Genomic DNA, 24,570 nt, shown 5'->3' with positions numbered 1-24,570 from the left:
TCCGCATAGGGCTCCCTGCTCAGCGGGGAGTCTGCTTCTCCCTCTGACCCTCTTCCCTCTCGTGCTTTCTCTGTCTCATTCTCTCTCTCTCAAATAAATAAATATCTTTAAAAAAAAATTTAGAACTCACTAGGTGTTGATAAAGCATTGGGGTTAGGAGAAAAAACAATCTTTTTGATAAATTAAGTGTATATAACTCTAGTATAGCATCATTTTCTTCGAATTACATTTTGTTACATGGAGTCAAACATTTTGAGTTTTTATTATACCCAGAATGATTGTGATGGATTATCTCTGCTGATTATGCAGTCTTATAGTGATAAAAAAAGAAAGTACCCCTCCTTGCTTTGATATCTTACTCTTTCATTTAAGCATCTATATTGCTCATTTAGATGTATTTAGTTTTTGAACTGCTTAGTCAAAAATCAAATTATAGTGGCCCTTAATTTTTCCTTTTGGTATGTGTTTCCCTCCAGTACATCAAAATATTTTGATAATGAAGTTTCCTAACAAACAATTATAAGAAACGCACTCACCAAAGTATATCCATGAGATATATTTATCTAACTAATTGATAACTTGATAGTGATTTACATTCAATTTCAAAGCATATTAACAAATGACGTCTTTCATTCTTTCTATTTATATCTAATATGTTATAATTATGATCCACTAGTCATTTTTATCCCTACTGTTACTTATACCACATTTCCCCACTGAGAACCTTTGGTTCATCACATATTCCTGGTTGTTTTAGTTGCCCAAATTGTAGCTCCTTTCAAAAATCCCATAGCTAATATTTAGTTTCACCCCAGGGGCAACATATATTTCTTGGTAGAGTGTCTTGATTATGTTAGGTGCTCAATAAGTGCATATTTTTGAGATATACTAATATAATCTCAAATAGCATGGCCCAGTGATAAAAATCTGTGAATACTCTCAAGATGGTATAGTAAAAATGATCCTTGTAACAAAGGAGTAAAATAGAGATCAGATATAAATATTATATTTATAAAGACTAGGTGGAGACATACAATTTTTTTAATTACAAATGAAGGCTTTCAAAAACATTAAGATTTGATTAGGTTTGCCTCAAGCAAGTGTGCTGTGGATTATTATATATCTTGACTATTTGCCAGTAAAAGAAAGGAGCTTACACTGCTTACCTTGAGGAATATTTTATAAGCCACAAACAATCCTGGAAGCAACTTTTTTGACTGTGTCAATTATTTGTTTGAACTGCTTTTAAATGATTGTTATTATCAGAAAATTTATTTGCATAATTTTTCACTCAAATTTGCATACAACATAAATTTCTAAGCATAAAAATCTTTGTTAGATTAGGGGTAGCAACAAAATAGATTAAAAAGGCAACAGCATGATATATTTTTCAAAAACGATCAATTTAATTTTATCAAAATTAAAAACTTCTGCTATGCAAAAGACACTATTGAAAATGAAAAATAAGCCACAGACTTGGGAAAATATTCCCTTTATATTTATCTGACCAAGCACCTGTATCTAGAATATATAAATAGCTTTTAAAATTCAGTAACAAGAAAATAAACAAACTAAAAAGCGAGCGAAAATTTGAACAGTCACTTCACCAGAAAGGATATATGAGAGATGCATGTATGGTTAGTGGACACATGAGAAGATGACATCATTAGTCATTAGGAAAAATGCAAATTAGAACTATGATATCACTATAGAGTAAAATTTTAAAAGATTGATTACATCAAGTTCTTTCAAGATCAGAGCAATTATAACTCTCAATCCCATTGCTGGCAAGAACGCAATATATTAAAGTCATTTTGGAAAATATTTTGGCATTTGCTGACCAATTTAAACATATGCTTACTAAACGAGCTAGCAATTCCACCCAAGAGCAACAAAAAAATGTGTTTATGCAAAAACTGTTCACAAATATTTATAGTACACAATCTCCCTAAACTGAAGATAACCCAGATGTTTCTTCAGTGGTGAATAGATGAACAAACTTCATCCCATGCAATGAAATACTACTCAGCACTGAAGATGAATAAACTAGTGATACACATAACAACAAGGATGCATTATGCTAACCAAAAGAAGCCAGACTGGAAAGGCAGAATCATGTGCTGTATGATTCCATTTATACAACATTCTGAACAAGATAAAATTACAGGGACAGAAAACAAATTAATGGTTGCCAGTAGATTAGAATGGATTACAAAATGTCAAAATGGAATTTTTTATAATGATAGAACTCTCCTACATCGTCATTGTGGTGGTGTAACATAATTGTATATGTCAAAACTTTTAGAACACAGCATGGAAAGGGATGAGTCTTACTATATGTGGAGAAAGAAAAGAAAAAGAATAATCATACTAAGGAGGTTGGCAGTTACCACATTTAAGCATCAGGCCTGCATTCAGCAAAGGTGGATTTCAATTTGTGAAGACATTGCAAATTAGAGATACAGTTTAGGTCTTTGCTTCTAAATTAGAACACTTTATCAAACTGAAATAATGTTAGAATTGTAATTAGTTTCTCAGTCTGGCTTACTATGTGTCTGAATTTTAGTAACCTTAGTCTTCAATCTATATATAATATCTAAGCATCATTCTTTCTATGGAGAAATGCATACGAAAATTTATCTTGGGATTCTTGAACTAATCATTGTACTGTTAACAGCAGTTCCCTACTGTGTGAAAGGGTCATAGACTCCGTTAGAAAAATAATTAAAAATGTCAAAAGTGCATTAACATTATTCATCTGTATCTACATAAGAAAAGTTAATTTTCCAAGTCAGTCAAATCTCAAGTATTCACAATCAAGGAACAAAAGGAACTAAAGCAGGTGACAATGTTGAAATTTCAACATAACTGATGAAGCCAGGATATAGAAGTGAAAGAAGGTGAAGGTAGAAACATAGAATGTTGAAATTGAAACTTCCAAGAAGAGTCCACATAGTACGTGTGTGAGAGAGAGAGAGACAAACAGAGACAGAGAAGAGAATTGAATGCAACCATGCAAAGTTTCCTGAAAAGCACCAGCGAGCAAAACCATCAATACATCCCCAAACAGATGGTGGTCAATTTAGTAGAAGGTTTAAGAAGAAAAGGGAGCCTTTTAGGTATATTCTGTATTCATGAAGAGATACTATTTCATAGTATATTTTTTTAGAAACTGAAAGAGAGATCACAAAATTTAGGAATTTTTGTAAAGAGCGGAAATGGATTTTTTCTTTTTTTTTTTTTTTAGAAACAGATTTTCTGATCTTCCCTTGTGAAATTAAAATAAGAAAAGTGAGCATCAAGGAGAAATAACGGCTGTGATGTCTGCCAGATAATAGGGTACCTGGTTCCCAATTCCATAGATTTACCAACTTATATTTCTTCAGAGGGAAACTTTCTCACATGCCTGGGAGTTTGCTGCACATGAAGCTGGGCCTATTTCCTTACCTGGAAACCCTACTACTTGGGGCCAAAATGTGTGTGCATAAGATAAATGTGGCATCAAATATCAAATAAGTTAAGCCAAAGATATTACTTAGCCCCTTGTGAGGTTATAGATGTCTGGATGGGATTCATGGGTGGGAGCTCTACCTCACTGATTTGAGCACTGCTGTGTTCTGTGACCTTATGAGTGACCTAAACACACCTCATGTAGTTCAAGTCCTATAGTCCTATAAAATATATACTGACACATTCTTTTTACTTAGGGTTGAAGGATAGGACACGTTGTATACTATCTTTTTTTTATTAATTTTACTTTATTATGTTATGTTAATCACCATACATTGCATCATTAGTTTTTGATGTAGTGTTACATGATTCATTGTTTGTGTATAACACCCAGTGCTCCATGCAGAACGTGCCCTCCGTAATACCCATCACCAGGCTAACCCATTCCCCCACCCCCCTCCCCTCTAGAACCCTCAGTTTGTTTCTCAGAGTCCATCGTCTCTCATGGTTCGTCTCCCCCATTGTATACTATCTTGAGGATAATAATTTCAACATGAGGTGATTTTCTTTTGTTATTTTATTTTCTTCCTTTTTGGTTTTCCTACCTATCATACTTATTCAAATTAGGTTTAACTTGGAAAACTGGAAACCTAATTCTCTTTTTATAGACTTAATTTATTTGACCTATTTGACTGCCTGCTTTCAGTTTTAGTTTCCTAGGTAGACATGTGAAAGACACTGAGGATTGTTGAACCTTAAATTTACCACCTGATTTTCTGAAATAATCACAGCTACTGTTTTAGTGTCATGCTGAAAATGGGGCAGGATTTCCCATTCCTAGGCAGTTTTTCATAGAATTGTGGAATAGTAAAAGCCTTCAGAGGTCATCTGTTTTCTTAGTTTGCTAGAAAGTTTTTTCTTCCTCAAACATTTCAGGACAAGAGAGCAACAAAAGCCAGCCTTGCATCAATTCTGGACTACATAATCATAAAAGTCTGTTGTCCTTCTTTCATCATGATATATGGGGGGTATAGTACAACATATAGGTGCTAAAAAAAAGTGTGACTATACCTACAAAAGCAAAAAAGAATTGTGAGAATTTAATGGTATAGCATCTATAAGTAACACCATGTGAAAAATAATTGGGTAGTCAGTTAACTGAATAAATTTTCTGGAAAAGTGATATTGCTAGGCCAAGTAAGTTGAGCTAAAATAACTAAGAATAAGACTTATACTTATTTCCTTAACATTTAACAAACACATAGTCTAGAACTTACTTTCTTTTAGCCTTTCTTTTTCTTTTATTGAGTAGGCTTTGAGACTAAGTCATAATTAAGGAATAGAAATCAAAACATAGAGATCTAGAGCTAAAAGGGTTATTGGAATAGGCTTATTCATTTCTCTTTGACTAACAGACAATAAAACTCAACTGAAATTGTTAGACACTTCAACCAAATTCTCTCAGATAACTAATGATCCTTACCATGATTCAGACATCACAAAGTAGTATGATATAGTTTAAAAAAATGAACTGAAGTCATAGCAAGTAAGTAAGATGGTTCAGAGTTCATGGGAAATATATTTTTAAACTTGTTAAATAAAATAGTAAAAGGAAATAATTCATAAATGAATACTGGCTTGTTATTGACTGTGTTTGGTCAATCAGATTAATTTCTGACTGATCACACTCTTTATGGTTGGTCAGAAGGGATTGTGGCGACTCATCAAGTCACCATATCCTAGATAGATGAAAGTGAAGATATCCAGGTGAATATTTGAACTAGTATCTTTGAATGTATCTTCATGGATTTGAATGCAGAATAGCCAAATGTTGAAACAAAAAAATTGCACTTGTTTGCTAAATGCCAAGAAATCTATTCATTATTATTAGTTGTGTTTATTTGTCATAATTTGATACATATATCATATTTCTTGCCATGTTTGATATCTTTGATTCTTAACTAGATCATCTATTCTTTAGAGGTCAGACTCAGAGGTCTTCCTGCCATCCCTTTTGCATATGGCTTATAATAATGCATTCAAGAATTCAGAAATTTTAGAGTCAAGAGTTTAGATGTACTTTCTATAGGTACTTCATCTTAAAATATGGATTTTAGGATGATAGAAATAATTTTGTTTGGCCAGCCTGGTATTTTACAGATATTTAACTTGTCTTTCCTAGATTAATTGGCTATCTAAATCACATGAAAAAAGAATAAGATAGGAATAAATGCCTTATATATGCTCTCTTACATTTATTTTAATTCATCCACTATTTCATTTGTTTTCCTCTTTGTCATTTACTCAGAGGAATTGATAAGACCTAAAAACATTGCTTCTCTGAAAAGTATATTTTTTTCTCCTTGTAGAAATGGCCATGGATCATAGGATGCAATAAATCACAGTCAAACTATACTGAAAACAAGCTTGTAGAAACTTATGGATAATCTAAGATATGAATATAGAATATGAATAATAATGCATAGTGGTGTTTTAGCTACCACTTTAGTTGGGAAAAAAAACTAGAAAACTCACCAGCTCTTCACAGACTTGGAAAAACAAATCTATCAAGATAAGGAAATAGAAAATGATTAATGTTTCATAAGTAGATGATTCAAGTGAACCTTCTTAGATTCACAAACATCCAATTTTTAAAGAATAAAATGGAATATTTAATAAATATTTGTTGAGAACTTACAATGCATGAGCTACTTTGCTATATGCTGTAAAACACAGAGAACAAAACAAGACACACTCCCATTTTAAATGTCATATTATAAACTGGGAGGCAGTGGGAGACCCATATAAATAAATAATTGTTTCTAAAATGGCAATATATGAAAAGTACCAGATGAAAGATTGAATAGAGTACTGTAGAGTTCGGGCTCTACATTTTTTTTAACTCTTTGAAGAAGGATGTAATAAAATTAAAATATTTGTTCCTGCTGTGTGGCACCTGTTGCTATTCAATAACCTATTGTCTAGTGTGGAGAGTGTAGCACAATGGGGTCGGGTATGGGAGAGGTGGTAGCCAGAAGTACAAGGAAGGAAGGAAGGCAGCTGAGAGCTAAATATTAGGAAAATGTAAGGGTAGTGATGAATGTAGTCAGAATGACAAAATAGGGGCCTGAAGAACCCAAGAAACAAAGAAGGAAGCATTGAGCTAGTAGCAAGTGGGGAACATCAGAAGTACATGCAGCATGGTCATAAAAGATGATTAGAGGCATGTAGTTGAACAATCTCGAACAAGTCACTCCTAAGCTTTCCGAAACATTTTCTGAACTTCAACTATGTACCAGGCCTCCACTGAGCCTTGAAGATCAAAATCTAATAATGCATAGTATCCATCTTTAAGGAGGCCAAAAGGATTGGATAATATCAAGATGAAATTTGCTGTTCTAAAATTCAAAATACAAAATGAATAACTTTAATAAAAGGAATAAAAATTAGGTGAATTTCTACTGTATATGAGGTTTACGTAGCGAGAAGTCATAAAGTGCAAGCTTTCAGGTCAAGATGGACCTCAATTCAAACTCTAGCTCACTCACTAATTCCCCGGTGGATGCCTAATCTCTGTTGGTTCGTTATTTCTTCCTCTGGAGAGTATGAATAATAATGGTTCCTATGTAATAAATGAACTCTGTGAGTTGTTTATTCTTTTTTCTTTGGTTGTTTATTCATCATTGTCCTAGGGTCCAAGACAGTACCTTGTTCAGTGAGCATTCAATGAATATTTGTTGAATAGAATTTTGGGAACGATTAAATGATATGATGTATATAAAGCGTTTAGGCAGAGGAAACAGCACATAGAAATGCTCATGAATGTTAACTATTATTTTAAAAATAAAAATGCAGCTTAGAAGTGATGAAATATTGCTGGCTTTCAGCTGTGATATCCGTGGTTTGTGACAAGAGAAGTGTTTTAAGAAAATACAGATTTGGACACTGTTCAATGAGAAGAATTTAAAAATCATTTTATTTTTTAAACATTGAATTGCTAATAACTTGCCCATTGATTGGGAGTGACTCTTCTTAGCAACTTAGTAAAGCTGGTAATATATAAGTTCTCTGGGAATAATAACAAAAAATTAATTTTAAAAGAACATTTAATGAACTCTTAATAAAAATAACACCTGCCTTTTCCATTATGCCTTTCTTCTGAGAATAGACGTGGAGTTACATTTACTATTCTATGGGACAATACATTTTCAGATACTAAAAATTTATTTATTAGTATCTTTCCATTTCCAGGGAAATTACATAAAGAATTCAAAGACTGGAGAACTCGGATGAAGCTCATAAACCTTACAAGTTGCCCTGTCAAGTTTAAAGGTAAAACACTAAACATGAAATAGTAATTATTCACAAGGGCAGACTAAGCCTTCTACAGAAAGAGCAATAGTTAAGTGTACTCATATAACAGAGGGATAAGGATGAATTAAAAACAGTATCAGACATTAGTAATGGATTTAGTATTTTTAAATACTATGTATTGAAAGTGTTTATTATCCGCATTTTATAAGTGACTAGATTGAGATCTAGAGATTTTAAATGACTGGGCAAGCATAGAGTTTATTGAGAGTGGTAGTCATATTAAAACAAATCCTCACATTTGTACTGCTTTGTGCCCCTTAAGATAATCACTGCATTTACCTTAAAGTGGACAATATTGCTTCCACCCTGAAAGCTTTCCACCATGCCATGCCACCTCCCCAAAACAAGATATTCTTGTCTATTCTGAGACACTCAGTTGTTTTCAAAGATAATAATTCATATCAAAAATTCTTTGTTGATGGAAAACATTTCTTCTTTGTTCATTATATGGAAAAAATAGAGAGCATATTGTTATCTTTTCTTACATAATAAATTATTAATACCTATTTTCAGTTTATCACCATGAGTCCAATTATTAGTTATTGATATAAATAACTAATAATCAAATGCTGAGGCTTATCAAATGCTATTCTTTAATGATTAGCTACAAAAGGAAAACAAAGAGAATGAGGAAGAAATTTTCTCAAATTCTTTTGTTGGTACCTGGTTCATTTATTTTGACAGGTGCAGTTTAATTTTAACAACTGGCTTAATCAGACTTAATGCTGAGTCACTCCAGGGAACACTGAAGACAGAACACATCAGCTTGAGGGCAGAAAAGGTCTTTGCTGCCTTGTGATAGAAGATAGAATGTTTATTGCTTCTGTGTCTTTGCTGATAGACTTTTTGAGATGAACAATCAAAACATTTAGTGAGCACCCTCTATGTCTGTAGAGCTATGAGAGTTGACACTAGAAATATTTTTGTGATATTTCTTTTCCATGACCCAAATAAAATGTTAGATGATGATAATTTATTTTTTCCCCTTTCTCTCCAAGTGTGGACAATTCCCTAGTCCATTTCTGAAATTTACCTTACTATTCTGAGTTTGACAAAGGCTCCAAGTCCTTACTGATTTGAAGATATTTACTCACCATCTTCTATGGATGACAAAATGGAGTGCAATGCGGTATTAAGGGGACCACCACTCAAGATACAGAGAAACAAGTTGGCCTTCATTATTTCAAACTACAGATTGTCAACTAATATTGAAAATTAAATTTATAGCAGACGCTATTATAAAATGACTCTAAATGTCAAAAGCTTTGTTATTGAGTGTTAAGTCAGGTGTCTACAAATAAGGGATAGAGAAGCAGGCTGAGGCTAATGTGTAAACAAATAATAAATAGTGAATGAAGCTAAAAAGACTCTTTTCCTCTCAAGTTGGAGATAGATCATGCCCAGAAGATTTACTAATATGGCATGAGATACCACAAAGCATAGAACAATTCTTAAACTTAAGGGAACCAGTAAATTCTTATCTAAGATTCTGGGGAAGATGAGAGGGTGGATCAAGCAATAGAGTCACATGATCACATGTTTATGGAACATCTGTGCTTTAATCAGTGAAGTCCTCTGTGTCGTTCCACTTCAACTTCACCCCATCATACTTTCCCCTGTGTTAGTGTCCTTGGAGTGGCTAAAGACATTATTGAAATCCAGCTAAGGAAGTTGAGTTGGAAATACACTTAGTTTGGCTTTAAAAAGGTATTTATGTGGTTTACAGTTGTTTTCTTATAGCTAAGTTATTGCCAGCTACCCTATGGTATGACACTTTTCTAGGAAAAGTTCTACTTCCCACTGTGTCAATTTATGTGACATGCCTATCAACTCAGGACTTCTGGTACAAGCCAGAAATCTTAGAATCAAGTAGGCATATTTTATGTTCCCAGTACCACATATAGAGCTATTTGGGATTGAAGTAAAAACAAGGTTTGACATGTATGGAGCAAGAAGCTAGTTTGTGGAAAATTCTTCCAATAATCAGACCAACAAAATTATAAGCCAACAGTTTTAATACCTAGTGAAAACAGAAATTTTCTCTTGTCATAAATATGCTCAATAATGTGGCATATACAATTATAAATGTACCACGCAATAAAATTACTTTAATTTTTTTCTGTATGAAATTATTCTGTAGGAATTATGCTGACACCAAGAAGCAAACTGTAACAAAGTTTCAAAGCATAACAATATCATTAATTCAAATATTTTGAAATAGAAATAATGACTAAGCTCTTGAATTATTTGAAAATAAGTTAATAAAGACTGTAGCATATGAACATTGGAAAATATTTTTTAAAATTTACATATTTCAATTCCTTCCCAAATTATAAAATCACTAAATATATCATAAAGCTCATAATATACACTAAATACAAATAACAACAAAAAATTAATGAGTTGTATCAATTAAAAATCTATTGTTTATGATTATACAAGACAATGTTAAAAGTCTTGAAATTTTATGCAGAAACCTGATATGTATTTGAAACGTGCTATTATATATCAGTGGTCCTAAAGGTAATAATAATAATTAAAAAAACTAGAGATTTAGAAAAAATAAAGTTGGCCTCTAGCTCTTATGTTAGGAATAAAATTTGAGCTAGGCTTTCATAAATGAGTAGAATTTGTGTTTGTAAAAAAAAAAAAAAAAAGTCTTACCAAAAAGTAAAACAAGTCAGATGAGAAAGACAAATATATGATTTCATTTATATGTGGAGTCTAAAAAACAAACACATAAACAAACAAACAAAAAGCGGAATCAGAACTATGAATACAGAGAACAAATTGATGTGTTGTTGTTAGAGGGAAGGCATAAGAAGATGGGCAAAATGGGTGAAGGGGAGTGGGAGGTACAGGCTTTCAGTTATGGAACGAATAAGTCATGGGAATAAGAGGCCCAGCGTAGGGAACATAATCAATGATATTGTAATAGCGCTGTATGGTGACAGATGGTAGCTACACTTGTGAGCACAGCATAATGTATTGAGATGTTGAATCACTATGTTGTACTCCTGAAACTAATGTAACATGGTGTGTTAATATACTCAAATAAAAAATAAATAAATGCTAACAAAGAAAATGTAGGCAAAGGTAAAATATTAATAAAGATCAAAGTTGATTCTGAAGGGAAGTAACTTGGATAGAGGACTTGTTGATAAGGTTTACTATATTAAGTAGTTAGATCTTAAATTGTATATATTATATTGTTTATTTTTTAAAGCCTTTTAAAAAAATTTTTTTAAAGATTTTATTTATTTATTTGACAGAGAGAGACACAGTGTGAGGGATAACACAAGCAGGGGGAGAGGGAGAGGGAGAAGCAGGCTTCCCGCTGAGCAAGGAGCCCGATGTGGGGCTCGATCCCAGGATCCTGGGATCATAACCCGAGCTGAAGGCAGACGCTTAAAGACTGAGCCACCCAGGTGCCCTGTGTGGAGCCATTGAATATCGTTGACAAAGATAATCACATAACTGATGTTAATTTTATGTTATTTTTATACTAATGACAGTACACATGCCTGAATGATATTTTGATATGAATAGGAAGGAAAAGATTAATGTATTGGATGACTGAGTACAAAGGATTAATTTCAAGGTCACTTTCCTCATTTATATTCTATGATTGAAATTTACTTATGTAAATAACATGAAACTATATGATATTTTAATTTCTCTTATTATCATTATTTAAAGGTAAAACGTTGCTTCAATAATTTATTTATAAAAACTGAAATTTCTCTTTTGTAGTTTAAGCACCATATACTCTACAAATATTATTAGAAATGTGTTAAAAACTGAAGCTAAACTCATTTTATATATATGTATATAAAATGAGTTTAGCTTATATATATATATATATAGTGTAAAACAGAAAAAAACATCATTTGTATGTTCACTGATAAATTTTTAGATTTGAAAAGTAACTCTGAACTGTTTTTCTTATAATTATAAATTATTAAATAAACCAGCATTGGAACATATCAGGTGTGTTCTGATCATTATTGATTCTTCATGATGTTCCCTCTGCAAGGAATGGTAAAAGGAAGGAAAAGATGGGACTTTTAGAAAAAGGACTCTATGTTGATCCATTTAAAGATGCAATTTCCAATTAATTGTTAAAATAAAACTTGAGCAAAAGTGAACCAATAATTGAATTTCTATCCCTATAATGTTTCTTGTGTCCAATAAAGGAGAGCACCATTTTATGGGCTGTATTTATTCTTGCCCCTTATAAAATTTGAAAAATTTCCATCAGTACTCCTCTTTCTAATTCTTAATAACTTTTGTTGCTAAGATTATCTAATAATTCTTATTAGAATTAAATATATATAATATCATTTTGATTTCTTAATATATAGTTAAGATTGTATGATTAATGTATATTCAAAATATACATTTACAGACATCCACTAGGTCTTGTGAAGCAAGCTGGTTTTCTCATGGTCTCCCATTATGTATATCTCTATGTATTTGTTTTGTTTCCTTTATTTCATTTCATTGCTCAAAGCCAGGGATCACCATCTCTACTTACATAAAGCCAAGAAATTTTATTGAACCCTTCGTTCATTGTCAAAAGCTACTTTTATTCTCTCACTTCATATAATACAGGATTAATACTGTACTCTCCTAATAAGTGCCATTATTCTACAGTTACTTACATATAATCTTAACTTAACAAGTATGTTTAGGGCGCCTGGGTGGCTCAGTTGGTTAAGCAACTGCCTTTGGCTCAGGTCATGATCATGGAGTCCTGGGATCAAGTCCCACGTTGGGCTTCTTGCTCAGCAGGGAGTCTGCTTCTCTCTCTGACCCTCTTCCCTCTTGTGCTCTCTATCTCTCATTCTCTCTCTCTCTCAAATAAATAAAATCTTTAAAAAAATAAAAAATAAAAGTTAGCTAAACCTTTAAAAAAAAACAAAAAAACAAGGATGTTTAAAAGTTGAAATAGCAGTAATTTGTGTAAGATCACCATTTTGACCCTTTCTATCTTTTTATTACAATAGTATCTGAACGACAAACCCAAACAAAATGTCAAAATCATACACATTGGATGTGTGTTTATTTAGGCTATGCATCAGAAAGAAAAAGTGACAGCCATAAATTCAACAAAAAGCAACCTACTCAGTAAAAAGTAAAAGCTTGATTTCTTCTAGTGACCATGTAGCTTGTTTTTAGACAACATACTAAAAGAAGTGACCATCACCATATAAATATAATTCTAAAAAAAATCCTCAAATATTCAATTGTGATCATCTATACAACCTAACTGGTAAGAGTAAACACACAATGGAATTTTATTTATTTATTTATTTATTTATTTAAGATTTTATTTATTTATGTGATAGAGAGAGAGACTGGGAAGGGGGCAGAGAGAGAAGGACAAGCAGACTCCACACTGAGCACAGAGCCCGACATGGAGCTTGATCCCATGACCCTGAGATCATTACCTGAGCCAAAATCAAGGGCCAGATGCTTAACCAACTGAGCCACCCAGGCGCCACTCACACAATGGAATTTCTATAATTTAATTGTCTCATTTCTAAGTGGTAAAAGAGTTTTATTTTATTGACCAATATTTTGAGACAATTTGTAGCAAATTACATATTCCCTATTTTCTCTCTCCTCTTAAGAAATATTAATAAATACAATATTTGATATATTTTAAATTTCTGGTTCTGCTACAGGTAAAGTTTAATATCAGTTAAAGTTTTCAATTCATACACAATAAATAGTATTGATTTCCCTTCTGTGACTCTATCATACTCTGTCACATCTACAAGTCTTTCATCCCTTCTGCATTCTTCTTAACCTCCAATCACATGAACTCAAGAAGTCAGGTAAACAATACAATGACATGAAAACTATTTTCTGTGACACATCTTTGCAAACTGTGTCCACTGTGTACTCATCCAGATTTTATTACTATGAAGAGTGCATATAATTAAATGAAATTCTTGACTTCAAGGAACATGCAATGTTGACTTAATATGGAGACAGGAGAGCTATTGCTTCTGAAGGCCGTAGTGCAAATGTTTAGACAAGAACACATTAAACCTGGTTGAGTAAGATTTCTAATATAGTATGGACACATTTCAAATGTTAGTGTTCACAGTATTTAATATAAAACTCACATGGATCATCAATAAACTTCTGTTCCTATCTAAGTCAGAAATTGCATGTTGATTTCCCTAAAAGGAAGACAGAAACATTCAGATAATGCAAAATATTGAAAGCAAGACAAACTAAATTCATGCCAAAATGCTATTTGAGTAAATTTGTTCTACCTGATTCAATATATTGGGATTGTTTGAAGTAAACTCACAATAAATTAAATCATTTGGGGAAAAAATCAAATAAATTAGGTCATACATATGGAAAATATGATCTTGTAAACAATTCATATTTACAGCAGTGTGCATTGCCTGATTGCCAATCTGCTGGTGAGATTTATGGATCCTTTTTGCACTTAACCTGCTGTTTGTGAGCGGATAGATTTTTGAAAGTAATCTTTCTTCCTTCTTTTCATCAAATAAAGAGAGCCCTGATGGTTCAGTATCACATCAATAAATATCACTTTCTTAATGGTGAATCAACAATCTTAGTCCTGAGTCTATGAAATAAGTGAAAAGTGAAAAATATACTTTATAATCCATTTCATAAATGGTTGTGTTCTTATTTTAAAAACCTTTAATATTGAGTTACCTTAATATTTTAACTAGAATATAAATGTATATAGAGCTGTGACTCATTTTTTTTAAAAACCTGTGGTTTTATTGATTATTTTCTTGAAAAATGTGCTTATTTAGGTAAATCAAATGGCAAATTGCTATAATTCTCTATTAATGTTGTATAGGTAAAGAACACTATTGCCCCATTGTGTAATAAGGAATTTGGCCTTGCCCAAAGAGAGATCTGGCCTTTGTCCTTAGCTAACCTAAAAATCCTTGATAAATCCCAGGATGAGAATGTCTTTTTTATTCATGGTGGGTATCTGGAACTATACCTGATGGTTTATGCTAACAAGGTGATTCCTGACCAGCTCCTGAGGCCACATGTTATCAGTTAGACCTCTGGAAGGGGTACGGAGGGCACTGGAGAGAGCTCAAACAAGGGTGCAATCACTCACTCAATCATGTCTGTGTAATAAAGCCTCAATAAAATTCTGGTCACTGGAGCTCAGGTGAGCTTGCCTGACTGGCAACACTCTGTGTGTATGATTTCACAATGTAGATGGGAAAGAGTAACATAGTCTGTGAGTACCCGAGGAGAAAGTGACCAGAAGCTCCATGTTTGCCCTTCTCTGAGACTCTGTGTCTTTTCATCTGCTTCTAATTTGTATTCTTTTCCTGTAATAAACATAACTGAGTATGTTTCATTGAGTTCTGTGAGTCTTTTTAGTGAATTATCAAACCTGAGGGTGGTTTGGCGAAAACCCAAAACCTACAGTTATTAGAATTCTTGAGCAGACTTGACCCCTTAATCTTGTAGTTTGGTTAATTCTGGGTACTCACCAAGCTAAACTATTGGAAGGCAATTCTTTTTTCATTTTAAATATATTATAATCGAATGAGTATTCAATGTATGAATACAATTCTGTATTTACATTTGTAAAGAACCAACTGATAGCTCCTATAATAATTCAGTATCTTCAACTGATTTCTAAAATAATGTACTTGATTTTCCTTTATGAAAATGCTTTCACACGGTAAAAATTCCAGCTGTTAAATATTATGTGTAAGGACATAATTTACAATATAATTGTTGAAAAATAGTATGTATGTAAGAATTTTAATTAAGAAAACATTTTAAACTTGAAAATCTTATCTGTGTAACTAATCCATGTTTGTTCGTTCTATGTTTGGTCCACTAGTTTATTTCTCATAACGACGCCCTGGTATTTTTACTAATACTCCCATGAGACTGCCTAACTAATTCTTAGAAGTGCTCTGATGGCGACTAGGGGCTATAAATTCTGATAATATCAAAGCAATTATATTTACCTCAAAGAGATGACATGTTAATAAGATAACATTTAAAATAATGAATTTTTAGATGAAATATCAAATACTTCATAAGTATAGAGTGATATTCCAACATTAGTGAAATACCAGACCCTGGCATGAAGACAATGTTCCTACAAGCTGCTTGAAAGAATAGCACCATAAATTTAGGTTCTCTGCCTACCATTTTAAGAAATTTAAGAGCATTAGAATTAGAAAATACTAGAAAGTAAGAAAATCTTTCATTCTTTTTAATTTTACTTTTGTACTCAAAGCTGACATACTTTTTCATTAGTCAAAGCAAAATATTTTTATTCTTGAACAATCAAATTTTCCAGCCCCTAGTGGTTTTTTTAGTGCAGATAGTGATCTTCAAATCTTTGTAGTGAGAGAAAGACAAATTGCTTAGATGGGAAGAGTTCCAGAAAATGAGCTACAATACTTGACCTAGTGTCAAGCTGGAGTCTGGGTGTTTTTTTTCCCCATTTTAATGATGCTAACCTTCAGTCATGATGGGAAAATAGAATATACTTCATTACAGAGACCTGGTCTTCAGAATCACAAATCCCAAATGTTATGCAAAAGGATTAATGCCTTAGCAGGAAAAAGATTTTAACCCTGCTGTCTTCTAGCGAAAAAGTGATCTATTCCATTACCATCAACAACTTGTAAGTTTTTATTTCTAAAATGAGAATACAAAAGGTTTGACAGAAATATTTTGAGAACAAACTCCTTTTCTAAAGTGACAAGAAATTACTAGAAGGCAAAGTAAGTTGGCTTTTGAATATGTGAAATAAAATGTTTCCTTTTGAAGCTATATTTTCCAAAATATCAATGGTATGGTGAAGGATCAGTGATTTTCTGTTAGTTAAAATTAGTATTTAAAAAATCTTGCCAAACATGGCAAGAACAAGAGCAGATGGAGATAAGATGATGCAGAAACTTCTGCCTAAGCTCTTGGATACATTAACAAATAATCAAACATTTTAGAAAAATTGAAATATGTTCTGGTAAGAGATGTGGAAGAATGCCAGTTTCTAGAGAACAACTAGGTTCTTTTCAGAGAAAGAAAACATATGAAATAATTATTATGGTATTTTCCCTGGCACATTTGGTTTTAAAAATGTACTTCCATTTACTATGATAAAACAGACATATTAAAATAGAAAAATAGTGGGCTAGTAAAAATAGAAAATATAGCATAATACTTGTGGAGACAGGTTTTAAAAATTATCTTTAATTTATACTTTTGCTATTACCAACTCTGCTTTTCTTATTACATATACCAGTTTTCTGCTCACTAATGAAGGTAGCATATTTTTAAGTAATGATTTCTGTGCATATTTTTATTCTGTTTTCTGGTTATTTTTAATTTGGTGTTTTGTTTTGCTGTTACTTTTTAAGCTGGTGACATGTCATCAATTATTTCTTGTTTTGCTTTCCAGACAAACAATGCAGTTATTTCCCAGTCCACAAAAATTATTCTCATAACACAGAACAAAGTATCTTCACTCCATGAGTTTTTATGGAAGAATAACATGATAAATGAGTATTCCTATAAGCACTAGTAACAGATAAACTTTCCTTACAATGCAGTATGTAATATATAAAGAAATTACTGTATTTAACACTGAAATATTTTAAAAGCATGTTGAAATTTTCTGTAAGACCAGACTAAAAATGGTATGAATGAGATCCTTTCCTAATTAACACATTAATGTTTCATATTATAAATTGTCTTCAGCAACCTAAGAATCTGCTGGCACCATCGGAAAAAAAATAGCAACCTTACTTCAACACATTACTTGAAGAGCTAAACACTCTTTTGCTTGTTAAAAGATTTGAAAAGCAGCCCTAAGAACAGATTTGAAAACAGGAAGCCAAAGTAGGGGGGACTTGTTTTTTCCAAATTCTCAGAATGTTTGCAAAATGGCACTAACAACTTCCAAATGAGATTTTTGGATCTTATTTTTCGTTGGGAAATGGCTGGCAGTTTGGAGAAAACCAGTCATCTCATGAAATCAATAATTTTCTTTATTGCTGAATTTGAAAATGTGTCATGTTTGGGCTTTGAAACACTTCTAAATCACACTGTGTCTCATCTATCTGGACATGGATTGACATACAAAATTTTAATTCTCAAAGACTCACTTTAACCCCCCTGATATCTCAGGTTCCTGAGTCATTTCCCCCAGGCACATTGTCACTGCTAGTGTTTTACTTAATCAGAAATTTTGAGAATACCTACATTTTCAGACAGTTTCTATAATAATCAGTTAGTGTAATGAAAAATGACAGTTTTTCTTGTTATTCGTTATCCTATTTATTTAATAAGTAAATCTTGAAAATAACAAGATTTTTTTCAACCATTATTGACCAATGTTGTCTCTCACTCCATCTCCACCCAAGAGAAAAAGGAAAAATGGTCAATATTTACTTTTAGAAATCGGATTACTTAAATGTCTAAAGAAATGGTAAAAGTTAAAAAAACCCCACACACCTGAATATATCAAGAAGTTAATAATCTTTTCATGAGAAAAAAATAAGAGGAAATAGTACAAATGATTTTGAAACCATTACAGAATATTTGGTGTGATCAGTTTTCCAGTAAGTAGAATACCGGTACTAATATACAATTTTTAGAAATTAAACTAAATTTCTAAAGTTTCTTGCACATTTTCCACAAACTGTTTTTAGCTGATAAGCAGTAGGCAAGCTATTCATCTTTCAGATGAGAAAATGTTTAGTTTATCCTTAATAATGAATTATTGTAGCTTAGAGGGGAAGAACCATACAGAAAGAGTAAATGAACCTCAAAGTCATCATTATAGCTACAATAGTGACATAGATTTCTTATTAATGACTTTCAAGCTTACAACTTCCCTTAAATAGAAATTTTATTCCCACCTGCAGGCTGGAGAAAATAGGGATGGTCTAAAGGGGACTTTCATTAGCCTTGGGCTTCCTGGCTGTAATCTTCCTTTCTAATATTATCCAATTATCCTTAAAGGGAATTGCCTCCTTTTGCTGCCTATAATCTTGATGGAAGGGTATTTTCTAGCTGCCTACTGTCACTGCCTACCTTTCACTGTAGAAGCCAGATGGGCATGTCCTTTTCCCACTGACCACTTGAGCCAGCCCAGGGCAGGCATGTGACCAGCTGACAATAGAGTCCTTATCAGTGGGGACCACTGCATGAGGAGGTAGTGACAATGGCAGGAACTAACCAGTCAAGGTAAACTGACTAGTCATTCCTCCCCGAGATGGCTGTTTTCCCCATGTTCTTTGTTTCTTAGCTCTCAGGCACTTTCTTAATTTCAACAGCAGACAAGATTGGATTCCCAGACTCTAATTCTGCCAGCCTCCTAAATATTTCTCCCATTTTTTATTAAAATACCTGTTTTGCTTAAGTCATCTAGAGTTGATTCCTGTCACTAGGAACACTAATTATTGACACTAACATTAATTTATCTTTAGGCATTTCTTATTCTATTAAGATTTTTTTTGAGGGGTGCCTGGGTGGTTCAGTCGGTTAAGCATCGGACTCTTGATTTTGGCTCAGGTCATTACAGGGTTGTGAGAATAGTCCTGCATTGAGCTCCTCGCTGGGTGTGGAGCCTGCTGAGGATTCTCTCGCTCCCTCTCCCTCTGCCCCTCCCCCTCCCTCCCTCTCTCTTAAAAAAAAAAAAGATTTTTTTTTTAAGTGATCCATATCAGTTTATGAGACTTGTACTATTTGGCCTGTAATTTTACATCTTTGTTATATTCAAATTCCTGTTCCAAGATACTAGTGATTAAGCATAATATTAATAAGATTTTATTATATTTGGACACAACTTTTAAATTTTAAATATACTTATACATATCAGCCATAAAAAGGGATGAGATTTTGCTATTTGTCACATGGGTGAACCTAAAGGGTCTTATGCTAAGTAAAATAATATGAACAGAGAAAGACAAATACCATATCACTTCACTTATATGTGGAATCTAAAAAAACAAAACAAATGGATAAACAAACAAAAAGAAATGTTAGACCTATAAATACAGAGAACAAACTGATGGTTGCCAGAGGAAAGGGAGGCTGGGAGGATGGGCAAAATGGGTGAAGAAAAGTGGGATATACAGGCTTGTGGTTATGGAAAAACACAGGAAAAAAAGAAACAGCACAGGAAATATAATCAATGATATTGCAATAGTGTTGTATGGTGACAGACAGCAGCTACACCTGTCCTGAACATAACAAATATATAGAGAAGTTGATCACTACGTTGTAGTCCTGAAGCTAATGTAACATTGTGTGCCAACTATATGCAAATAAAAATAAATAACAAACTTATACATAAATTGTTTTATTTTATCTGATCATCATAAAGGCCAGGTTTTCAACAGAACAAATGTTAATACTTCTACCTTATAGATGGCGTAACATTTATCGAGGATAAGCAGATTTCTAAATGTAAACAATTCTAGGACTTTAAACCAAGCTCTAAACTCCATTTTTGTTGTTATTTACCATATAACACACTGCCTCCTATCATTGTAGGAGGGCTAATTAAAGAGCAAGAGGGTGGAACATGTTACTATGTATTAATGGTGTGGTCACCAATTCCAGTGTGTGTGTGTGTGTGTGTGTGTGTGTGGTGGGGGTATCCCCCCATACCACCAAGCATGCTTAGGATACCAGTTGGATGTCCTACAATTCAACTCAGTTCTGATACTATCTATAAGGATATAGCATCACATTCCACCAATCTCAAGTCCAGGTTATTGCCTGTGCTTCGTAAGCAGAAAGAGTTTGGAGTCCCCAGAAAATTAAAGATAAACATAGCTCTCTTGACATAAGAAAAGTCTTTTTGGCCCCTGGCCATCTTGTGACAGAATGTAAGAAGAGTCGATATCAGGCCAGGAGATAGCTTAATCATATTCAAAAGTGAAGAATGACTTCACTCACACTCTGGAATACCTTTGAGCACTGGAATACCAGACCAACTGGAACCAGAGAATTGATGATGCTAACTCTTGCAAGTCCTCATAACTTTGACCTGGACTCAGTCACCTTATGATGATTTTTGCCCCAATTCCATGTTGTAGTCCCCATTGTGCAACCCCTTCATGAATAGGTATACACACACTTAGCCTAAAACTTCTCCAAGTTTGTTGTTGGGGAGACACTACCTAGGGAAATATCCCTGGTTTTCTCCTTGACTTGTCACAAGTAAAACCATTCCTTTTCCTATTCTTTGGCTTTGTTGTCTCTTTTGGCTCAACACCCACCAAGAGGCAAACCCAGTTTGGGGTAAAACTTCTAACCTACTGGCTACAAATTGGAGGTTCCAAAAACCCTCTCCAACACAGAATGCCAACTGCACATTCAGGTTGTTACCTGTACTTCTGACCAACTGGCCATATATCAAAGATTTCCACAAACTTCAATTAATTTGCTAGAGGAGCTCACAGAACTCAAAAACCCATTTACTCACTATATTACTGATTTATTATAGATATCAAAGCATATGAATCAATAGCCAGACAAAAAGGACAATCTCTGGAACAAAGGAACTTCTGTCCTTGTGGAGTTTGGGGCCTGGCAGAGTGGCACATGGAAGTGTTCTGGTTCCTCTACCTGGAAGCTCTCAGAACCTTCTCTGTTTGTTTTTTTGTTTTTGTTTTTGTTTTTGTTTTTGTTTTTTTTTATGGAGGCTTCATTACATAGTCATGAATGATGAAATCATTGGCCACTGGTGACTGATTCAATCTTTAGCCTCTTTCCCCTCCTGGGACATCAGGGGGTTGAGACTAAAAGTTCCATCCCTCTATGCTTGGTTGGTTCCCTGGCAATCAGCCCCCATCCTAAGGTGCTTTATGAAAGTCACACATTAACTTAAAACCAGTTTTGAAGGGACACCTGGGCGGCTCAGTCAGTTAAGCCTCTGCCTTTGGTTCAGGTCATGGTCTCAGGGTCCTGGGATCGAGTCCCATATTGGCTCCCTGTTCAACAGGGAGCCTGCTTTTCCCTCTGCCTACTCTCCCCTTGCTTGTGCTCTCTCTCTCTCTGACAAATAAGTAAAATCTTAAAAAAAAAAAAAACAGTTGTGGAAAGGGGCTTGTTATAAATAAAAAATGCCCATTTCACCTTCATGGTTCTGAGTGATTTTAGGAACAGAGGACAAGAGACTAAATATGACAAAAGATACTCCTATTGTTTTATCGGTCGATTCCAAGGGCTTTGGGAGCTATGAGCCAGGAATCACATAAAAACCAACTGAATGACCAAATAATATTTCTTAACAATATTTACTATTGTTCTATGAAACAAAGAAATAGGAGAAAATAGGGGGAAAGTCCACAGGCATTGTTTTTGGGTAACTGGATTAAAATTGTGTAGAACAGTATCAAGGATTAATAAAGATGAAGTGTCAAGAAGAAATTTACAATGGTATCTAATTTCACATTTCAAGGGAACTAACAGAAACCTCACAGAGTCTGGGAATCTCCTGCCACCAGTGTCTTTTGCCAGAACACCCCTCTGAATAAATGTAGGAAGAGTTCTAAGGATCCTGGCCACCCAAGTCTTAAACTTCCTTTCCTTAGTTGACCTTCCGGTAAACCCTATTCACTGTGTGAAGGGTGGGCTCTCTGAGTGGATAGTAATGGACAGTGTCTGACCCAAAGAAGTATTTTAACTGAATTTATTGATTTTAATAATTGACTTGTATTTGTAAGCTCTCAGATAATATTCAAATAAAAAATACATAACATATGTCTTCAAGAAGCCTCCTTTCTTTTTTTTTTAAACAACTGCCAAAAGACATAAGGAGAAATGAAGGGTGTGACAATATCTTTGTGAATCAGAATTATATTTGGATTTATGAGGTCAATTACTCACCTGCTATTTCTATTTGAATGAGCTTACAAAGGAAAATGTAGGAATAAGTTGAACTTATGGTGATAAGTAGAGGGGCAGATAGGGTCAGAAGGAGCACAGTGATCCATGTGGTGAAGAGCCAACAGGTCCCAAAGGCTAATGAATCTAAAGCAGCTGATAACATTATGTATCTGGCAGCACACTCTGAAGTCCTTGCACATTGTGTGAAAGGTGACTGCATTGCTGGACAAAATTCTAAGTGGAGCAGTGTACACTGACTCTCCTATGGGTACATTTGAACTTTTGGTCAAAGGACAGACCAGTGAATTCTGGAGGAAAAGAGCATTAAAGCATCAGAATATTTTTGTTCTAAAGAGGATAGAGTCTAGTCATACTGTATTGTGCCTAGTCATATTGTATTTCTCATAATATTTTCCTAGTATGATTTGCTATTTGAGTGCTGTTTTTCTCTCTGAAATATGGAAAACTTGGATCCTTCTTGACCGATTTACTGTAAACAATGACAGACTTATTGGACCTTACATAATGACATTCGAACACAACAAAATTCAGCTCTAAGTGAGGAAGATGAACACTTACAACAGACAAAACTTACATTAATTTTTGCTCCTGCCTGAACTGTATGTGCCCACAATCCTCACACTACTTTTTTTTTTTCTCTCCCCAGAGCTGAACTTAGCCTCTGATTCTATGCTTGCTTACTGCTATCATGATATTCAAACAGCAGGCCACTGAAAAGAATCAGGAAAATGGTCAAAGAGTAACCACATCACATCAATTTATAGTAGTGCCAGAGTAACATAAAACAGTTCCACAGAGCTGTGTAATTTTTGACCTGGATTTATTCTTAAATGCTACATGATACTGATCTCTTTGCTTTTGCCCTATGGTAAACTCTAGTGCCTGGAAAGGACTTTTTCTTTTTCCCTTTGGTGTTTATTTTTGTTTATCTAAATAGCACAAGCATAAAATTACTAAAAAGCATTATATTATTAGAGATGAGGTTTTGAACATTTGTTATTCATGATTCCATAGCCATGTCCACAGGGAGTTAAGGAACAATACCTTTTAGGTGTTTAATTTTATTACTGTAAGACCCAGTTTATAGGTCCAATCTTGATTAATAATTAGAATATTTGAATATTCTTTGTCAACAGAAAACTTACTAGGAAGGATAGCTATACTAGTTTAGGACACTCTTGCTCCTCACTTATAGGTCTCCTCCATTTTACTTCAATCCAAGAATCCAAGTGTCAAATTTCACCATTGCAGTATAGATATATTGAGTTCTTTTGGCTTGTGACACTATTAGATGGCCCTTTAATCAGTGGACCAAGAGATAATTGAATAATTCTTTGGTCCAGCCACTCCTTGATATATTGAAATTATGAAGGAAACATGCACTCAATGGACCATAGCTAAAAAAGAAAAAGAAAGAAGAAAGAAAGAAAGAAAGAAAGAAAGAAAGAAAGAAAGAAAGAAAGAAAGAAAGAAAGAAAGAAAGAGAAAGAAAAGATGCAAATCCCATTTGATTAGTAGCTATGATTGGGTTCCAAATCCTCACAGCATGGCCTCTGTTCATAAGTAGTATGTGTCTTAATCCCAAGATTCTGAATGACTGACTTTTTTTTTACCTTGAACTCAAATCAAATATTAAGATCTCGCCACCTTGCAACCAGCTCTAGAATAAAGGAGACCATAGTGCTGAGAAAACAAGTTGACATGAAAGATAATGAAAAACTTGAGTGAACTTATGTTTGAGTTATTTGAGTATTATTTTATAATTATTACATTTGAAGAGTAAACCAAAAGTAACTCATGGCACCTTAAGTGTAAATGTGAAAGAATGAG

This window comes from Callorhinus ursinus, unplaced genomic scaffold (genome assembly GCF_003265705.2).
Source record: "Callorhinus ursinus isolate GAN/ISIS: 27379988/994484 unplaced genomic scaffold, GSC_fseal_2.0 scaffold7, whole genome shotgun sequence".
NCBI classification, from domain to species: domain Eukaryota; kingdom Metazoa; phylum Chordata; class Mammalia; order Carnivora; family Otariidae; genus Callorhinus; species Callorhinus ursinus.
The sequence above is the reverse complement of the archived record's forward strand: the minus strand, read 5'-3'. Positions refer to the sequence as shown.